The sequence below is a fragment of the Macrobrachium rosenbergii genome, chromosome 22, assembly GCF_040412425.1.
Source record: "Macrobrachium rosenbergii isolate ZJJX-2024 chromosome 22, ASM4041242v1, whole genome shotgun sequence".
Taxonomy (NCBI): Eukaryota; Metazoa; Arthropoda; class Malacostraca; order Decapoda; family Palaemonidae; genus Macrobrachium; species Macrobrachium rosenbergii.
This window is the reverse complement of record NC_089762.1, coordinates 35267305-35275890: the sequence shown is the minus strand read 5'-3', so window position 1 is coordinate 35275890 and position 8586 is coordinate 35267305. Positions and strand designations below refer to the sequence as shown.

At 34.8% G+C, this 8586-nt stretch overlaps 2 protein-coding genes across 2 annotated transcripts in view; one reads left to right on the top strand and one right to left on the bottom strand.

Moving 5' to 3' along the window:
• wuho (tRNA (guanine-N(7)-)-methyltransferase non-catalytic subunit wuho) overlaps window positions 1-2457 on the bottom strand; it is a 37905-nt gene extending 35448 nt beyond the window's left edge. Inside the window, exon 1 of the mRNA XM_067124696.1 lies at window positions 2319-2457. The gene's annotated coding sequence lies outside the window, so the exon portion shown is untranslated. The remainder of the gene's footprint in view (window positions 1-2318) is intronic.
• Window positions 2363-8586, top strand: part of LOC136850746 (ETS domain-containing protein Elk-3-like) — a 266856-nt gene continuing 260632 nt past the window's right edge. Inside the window, exon 1 of the mRNA XM_067124685.1 lies at window positions 2363-2708. The gene's annotated coding sequence lies outside the window, so the exon portion shown is untranslated. The remainder of the gene's footprint in view (window positions 2709-8586) is intronic.

Here is an 8586-nt window from a genome sequence, read left to right as displayed (position 1 = left end):
AGCACAGAGCTAGCAACCTCATCCTAAAAACCAACACATATAATAAGCAACACCGAGTCTGGTCAGTAATTGGCTGTGTGACCACTTATGACTGCCAACCGTCATAGCCACATAAGCTCAATGATCACCAGTTAAGTCACGGTTATGGAATTAGCAACCTTATCTTAAAATTTGATACATTAATCGTCTCTAGGTCTGGTCGACACCTGCAAGCACCAGTGCTTGAATTAATTATCACTAGATCTGTCAGTGCTTATAAGGGTGACCAGATATGAATGGTAAACGCTGCTGGGACATAAACTTCCGTGACCGCCGGTAGAAACCGGGAAATGGGTCTAGCATCCTTGTTCCTAAAGTCACTGGCACAGCTGCATCTGTGGAGACACTTATAGGCCTAAGCACTTCACACTAACAATCAAGGCTTAGTTTCAAGCATCACTGTATCAGTTCAGTGCCTGGGTAATGTATCACCAAACACCAAACATTATTAGACCATGGGCATCTTAGTATGGCCGTAGATATATTCTTGCTACATCATAATTTAAAAGCAAATAAAAAAAAAACAATGGTTAACACACTATATAATGTCTTGTCTTTTAGACATCTGAAAAATGTTAGTTCAGGTATAAAGATAATTATGCTGGTCCTGATCACTGTGGCATATTTGACTTCGTCGGATTTCACTTACACAATCCCTTATCAAAATTTATTTCCCGCGTGACGTAGAGTGAGCGGAAATTTTTGTCATTTCGTATACAAGAATCCTGAGTAAATCACTATGTTGATAAAAAAAATATGCTTTGTCACTTTTCCCTCATTTTTCATGTTACATTAAGGATGTCTAAATTCACCTCGTAATACGACTGAATATGATTACTTTGTAGAAAGAACCTGGGTTATCTATTGTCCTTCGTGATACAGTGAAAAGAACCGCTAATGATGACAAGTTATTCATTAGATTTTCCTTTTAATTTCCTTTAGTATTTTGCTACATGATCTGTCACTGCCTTTTATGGATCTGGATTGTCGTTTTCAGTTTCATTCCCTTTTTTGGGGTGCGTGGGGGGATGCTAGTAAGAAATTAATAACTCTTTCTTGATTGTACGATTAATTTTAAGAGACTTCATTCATTAGAGATAGGACCTGGGTTCAGATACAGGGAATGACAGTTGTCAAACTAATGTATGCAGTCTCGACACTTTCATTATTTATATTTGTATTACATTGTTGGCAAACATTCGTACGAATCTAAAGTAAAAGATCACTGACTTGTAAGCAAGTGAAAAGCAATGATGATAATAAAACATGTATAAAGATTAAAATGGCAATGGATACAAATACCTATAAACAGCAATAAAAACCAGGACAACTAAATAAAAAAAAAAAGGGGGATATTTCTTCGTCTTCCGCGCGGTGTGGCTTACTTTCAGATTATGCGACAATCTGTGTTGCACTGCAATCACTGCTTTGTAATATATTTATATGAATATTGTATGCCCTTCTAAACGTTATACGTGCTTACATTATTCATACTTCCGTTAAAGTTAGTAATAGCAGATGTAGAGAAAAGAAAAATGACAAATCAATTGGATATTTCCTAACCATATTTGCTTCACATGTATTGATAAACAATAAACAGTGTTACCATGACGCCTGCTTTGCAAGTAACAGTTCAATTTCATTTCTAAATCTTTATTTCTGGAGAACAGAATAGAATATAGAATTTAGGCCAAGCGCCGAGACCTATGAGGTCATTCAGCGCTGAGAGGGACATTGACAGTAAAAAGGTTTGAAAGGTGTAACAGGAAGAAAACCTCGCCGTTACACTATGAAATAACTGTTAGGAGAGGATGGAACGTAAGATGGAAGAAAAAATGAACGGAGGTACAGTAAAGGAATGAAAGGGGTTGCAGCTAGGAGCCGAAGGAACGCTGCAAAGAGCCTCAAGTAATGCCTACAGTGCACCGCATGAGGGGCACTGACGGCACTACCTTCCCCCCATACGAAGTTTATTTCTGCAGACAGTGGGCAATGGTTGCTTCCTGCTCTAAGAATACTGATGCAATTACAAATAACCGGAAAATATAGAAGCTGATCACGAATAAGAATTATTATCGATACATATGAATGGTAGCATAACCCAAACATGTAGTTTTGTGTATGGCTTCAACCTAGACCTAACCTAACCTACTTTCAACACTACTAGCATAAACTAAATGCTTTCACGTGGATTCCAACTCGAATACCTACCTAGGCCCACCTAAACACATGCAAGTTATGAAAAGAAAATATAAAAATAATATAAATGACCATCTTACCTTATTCGAAACCGAAATGGTTAAACTGTAGTTCGCCTTCGACCGGGTCCCGGGCTCCCGGCCCTCCCAACGTTGCTTCAAAATTCAGCACATGGAAAACTATCGCTAAATTTGCCCAGAAATCGTTAATAGTCTTCATCCTCACTACTGACTTTGAAGTGAGCGAACAAGAAGGACTGTCACGAGAAATGAAGTGGAAACATTTTTATTGGCTGACAGCGAATAAGTGATCATTCACTTGTTTGATTTAAACGACCCGGAACCTTCTCACGACTAACCTACACGTGTGTATGTTTCGTTGTTGTAAAGTTCAGTCGGAGGCAATCTTCATTTTGAGGACCTACTAATTTAGTGGAATGATGTATCGACTTTCGCCGGAATTATGATAAGGTATTTGGACTTAAGGCGTTGCTGTGTTTTTAAATTAAATGTAAAGAGGTTGAATGTCTCGACGTGAAACAGCGGTAAAGATGTTTGCAGTATAAAAACGCCTAAAGACGGTCATTTGTTGCCTTGACAACCATTCCTTCTTTTAGTTCTTCAAACTTTCATGTTTAGTATTTATTTTGTTACTCCTTCCTTGTTTGTTAGTCCTAGACAAATGATTGATTGTCCATATTACCCTAGCCTATCTTTGAATGTTCGGTAGGCCTAGGTTACTGATTGATGAACGCTATTAGCTAGCCTAACCTACTTGTGTGCATTCAGTAGTTTTGGGCCTATGTCGCTACGCCATAGGCTATATGAATTTGCTTTGTCTACTTTTGTACATTTGTTGGGCAAAACCAATGGCTGCTAGGCAGTACTGTATGCCCTACTATTTAACTACATTTGTATGCTATTTAGCACATGCTACAGTAGTTTGCCCAGTTGCAGGTTTGTTAGGTCTAAGCCTGCGCGTTACCCAATTTGTAATAATTGTCTTGCATTTGTTTGTTTTTGTTAACATTATGGCTTCATAATGTTGGCTAAAATGTTACGACCGTATCCAGACTTGAATAATCACCTAAAAGATCGTATCAGGTAACATAGTGAAACAAGTTCAAGAATGATAAAATTGTTGATCATTTGATGCGTATGAAGTATACAAACAGTCCCGGAAGAGAAACTGAACTTGGAAAAGTAAGTATCTTTAGGCATATTCCATTAAGTGTCAGAGAATTTTTGTTGACCGTAGTGGTGAATAAGGTTTTTTGGTAATTAGTCTTTCGTGGTGAGTTGCAGAAATATTGGAGAAAGGCATTCCCCCCCAAAAAAAAAAAAATTTGCGGAGACCTTAAAGGCTAACATCCCCAGAAGCCATTTCTCTTAAGGGATGATGATGATGATGATATATATATATATATATATATATATATATATATATATATATATATATATATATATATATATGTATATATATACACTGTATATTATATATGCATACATATATATAGTGTGTATTCTATATTTTATTTATTCCCCTCCTCTCCGTAACATTAACCCTCATATTTCAAAATGTTATTGTTAATATGAGTAATATTGCTGATATAATCCGTATTGTTAGTAATATTATCATCATTCCTTGTTTTAGTAGCTACTAAAACACAGTAGCAATACCACCTCTTAGTGTTACATTTATCTGCAGTGCTTGTTTATCATAATTTTCAGCAAATGTTGTTCTTGTCTCATAAACAACATGAATTATGCATCTAGACGTGTCTCACATGTCAAGTAACTGCGTGCAGGGGAATTAGTCCCATAACTAGGTCGCTGTAAATATGGGTTTTGAGTGTTTTTGTTAATATTCAACAAGAGGTATGAGTTATTTTAATAATAATAATAATAATAATAATAATAATAATAATAATAATAATAATAATAATAATAATAATAATAATCGTCACGTTTCATGAATTGAAATAGTTATTCTTTTGAGTATTCTTATGTCTTATACCAAAAAAAAAAAATGGGATGTCATCTAAAATAATTGCTGAATGAAAGTGTCTCCCGGGACTTCAATCATACACTTATTAATGTAGTAGCTTATAGGTAATTAAAAATGCAAACCAGTATCTTGAGTGCGTTATTCTTTTTCATCTGATTCCTCGTGTTGAGTAGTTTTATTTTTGCAGACGGCATTAGTGTATTTTGCTTCCTCGATGTCTTGACTTATTTTTAACTTTCAAAAGCTACAGATTTATTCATAGGCCTATTTTATAATAGGTCTTCTGGAAGAACCTTTCACACACAAATTAACTACCTCTTTTCAAATCGATTGATTCAAAAAGCCTCATTTGTAACGAGTTCGGGTCGTTTCGGCCGTAAGTCATTTAGGCCGTAAGCACGTTTACGTGCAAAATGGACGCCGTGTTTAGTACCAGCCCCTTGGGGATGTACGTAAAGCATAAAATAATAACGGTAAGTGCCATAAACATAACGTCTTACATTGTTTTGGATGCTACGGCCTAAGTGACTCACGGCCGAAACGACCAGGACCGTTTGTAACAACCCCTCCTGAAGACGAAATGCGAGAGTTTCCTGGGGAAAAAAGTTTCTTCAGAGATAGGTCTAGGGCTGTCAAGGACCGATGTTTGGTATTCCTGAAAACAAGCGTGGCGTCGTGATAGAAAAGCTTCGGCAGTTTTACGTTGCCCTCTTGTATTTGCTGTTGTTGTCGTTGTTAGGGAAAACTCACAATCATTTTTTGGGTAGTTATCGTAAGCGCGCTTAGTTCTCACTGCACGTGGAGCGCTGAGCAAAATGTCGAAGGTTCTTCTGTATGGATTATTATGTATCGGGAATTGTATTTTTTATTTCGTTCATATTATTGTGAGAAGGTAGGTTTCTTATTATGATTTTTATGATGATGATGATGATGAGGATGATGTTTATTATGATGATGATGATATTATTATTATTATTATTTTAATTATTATTATTATTATTATTATTATTATTATTATTATTATTATTATTCCGAAATAAAAGGATAAATTTAATATTTTTTTAACATTCTAATTTTTACGGAAAAGTTTCCTCTTACAATTTGGCTGAAAACAAAGTTGAGCTTTGCATAAGAAAAAACTCAGATATATGTATATATATATATATATATATATATATATATATATATATATATATATATATATATATATATATATATATATATATATATATTTAAATTATATAATTTATATATATATATATATATATGTGTGTGTGTGTGTGTGTGTGTGTGTGTGTGTGTAATCATATTATGTGGCTGGACAGCAACTTCATCTCCGCAGGCACCTGACTTTTTGTTACCCATAATAAATAATAAATTCCTTCTTCTTCTTCGGGCCCCAAGCAACGACAGCTGGGTTTTATCCTCTCCGTTTATGGTGCTAATTAAAGGGAAATTGTTCCTTGCTTTGTAGATTACTTTTGGATGAATCCAGTACCTGGAGGCTGCGTCGTAGATACTTTCTCTTGAGTAATGCTAGTGACTGCTTAACTAATGGAAATTATTATTCTTAACCGTTTAGTCATAATTTGTTAGACGGACTTGAAAATATTACTTAATTCGTTCCATATCACAATTCTGTGTCTTTTCTCACAGCATACAAACAGAGAGATAGAGACACACATGACAGATCCATTTACTGCTCTCTCTCTCTCTCTCTCTCTCTCTCCGAACTTCATCATTTTGAAGCTATGACTTTGCCCTTCATGGATAAGCAGAAAACTTTTATATAATTTCTTTATTGATCAATGCGTGAATTGAAATTGAAAAGTAGAAAAACTTACCCGAAGGAGTGAGCGTGCATCAATAATGACGGTTATTGAATATCTTTTTCCGAGATGTGGAAGCAATATTTATAAGTCTCCCGTTAAAAATGAGCGAGAATGCTACCGAGAAATGCCCCGTTTTCTGTTGGCTGTTCCACCTTTTGCATAATCTTTATACATTAAAATCTGTCTTCGTCATATTGCTACTGAAGTAGAAGTATGACATGCAAAATGAAGATATCGATGCAGTTATACCAGAGATAGGATTATGAATATAAGTGTTTTTACGTTTCCAGGAAAACAAAAATGCATTTTTGAAGCTGCATCCTTCCACCTTCCAGGATATGATAAATCTGTACGCGGGTGTCACCAGAAAAATCTTTTCTCAGATTAAAAATTCGAACACCAACGGCCGGTAGGATACGCACTTCATAATCCTGACTTTTTTTTCAATCGCACAGGTAGCACAACCCACAGATAAACTGAGATACATTGCGTATTGTTTATGGAAACGTGTTTGTTACGAAAGCAGATTCTCGATGCTGCTTTAAGAAGACAGAGAACATGAATCTTTTTCATGTCATGGAAACCAAATACGATCAACCCCATCTTTTGGGGTTCTGTCTTAAAGAGGATCTACACTCCTGATCCTCTGGGCATAGCGGGAACCTAAGCTAACGAACTCTGTATTCCTTAATTGGCATCATGTAGTAGAAATAGTTGTATGGTATACTAAAATTTTGTTGTTAGAGAAGGGGTGTAGACGCTAAGTGTAAAAGTATGTTCCGTTCTCCCTTAACTCGTTCATATGGAAATCGCTCATTTTCATTGCACCGTTGACTAGTTTTTAGGAGCATTGAATGTAGGTGTAAAAGCATAGTACATGTACCTCACGTGGTGCACTGTAGTCATTACTTAGGGTCTCTGGGGCGTCCCTTGGGCCCCTAGCTGCAACCTCTTTCATTCCTTTTGCTGTATCTCCGTTCATATTCTCTCTTTCTTCCAGCTAACTTTCAATCCCGTTTACCGATTATTTCATATATTGCAACTGCTAGGTATTCCTCCTGTTACTACCTTCAAACACTCTTACTGTCAGTTTCCCATTCAGTGCTGAATGGCCTCATTGGCCCCAGTGCTTGGGCTTTGGCCTAATTCTATATTCTATTGTATTCTAAAGCATAATACAGCATTAGGCAGATTGTTTTCTTAGGTATATCAATAGGGCCTAGTATATTTCTTTCTCAGTTTGGCTTCTGCAATGGAGTGGGCGCTTATGATGCTCATCTTTCAATATTTAATGTCGTACTGAAATCCACAGGTGCTGGTCAGGAAGTTCATATGGTTGATCTTGACTTAAGTACTGCTTTTTCTTAAAACTTGGATAGCTCTACGTGGTCAAACAAAACAATCAAACAATAAGAATAACAGAAAGAAGAAAATTTGGGATTCTTGGTATATATACATACATACATACATATAATATATATATATATATATATATATATATATATATATATATACACACATATACATATACATATACATATACATATACATATATATATTATATATATGTGTGTGTGTGTGTAAGTCGGGGCATTAGGAAAACACATAATTATGAAATTGTTTGACTTACAAAAGGTAACTCGAAGCAAAGAAAAAAAAAAGGACAAGACACTGAAATGACGAGGCAGTATTTCCAGGGCAGTACACATCTACGAGTTGCTAGCAGTTGCAATGAGAGAGAGAGAGAGAGAGAGAGTATGGTCTTCTGTCAAAGCTACGTGTCTATGACAATGAATTAATGAATGTCATGACTTCTCATGTCTTACTATTCTTCATACGTAGTGTCCGAGTCCTTCCTGGTAGCGTTCATTTGGTCGTGGGAAATTGTACTTCACTGCGAGTGACGTTAATTGTTGCTAGCTGAAAAGGTGCGTTCTATCGACCTGGTCGTTTGAGTTGCACATTGGTGATGTTTCAGTGTCGATCGGCACGATTTAGCTTCTAGAAATGACGTATATCAGATGTTACTTTAGATTTCGGATTGTTATTCTGAAGTTTTGGTTTAGTGTTACTGTTATATAAACACATGTACGATTACACAGCCTTGTACACTAAATATATATATATATATATATATATATATATATATATATATATATATATATATATATATATATATATATATATATATATATATATATATATATATATATACACACACATATCACACATATATATATATATACACATATATATATCATATACATACATATATATACAGTATATATATATATATATATATATATATATATATAGATATATTATATAGATATATATATATAGATATATATATATATATATATATATATATATATATATATATATATATATATATATATATATATATATATATATTATGCACAACAAGGCTCTGATTCTCTTTACATTAATACGAGTATATGGCAATATTCTGCATCCTGCTACTGCACGAACAAAAAATTCGTACCAA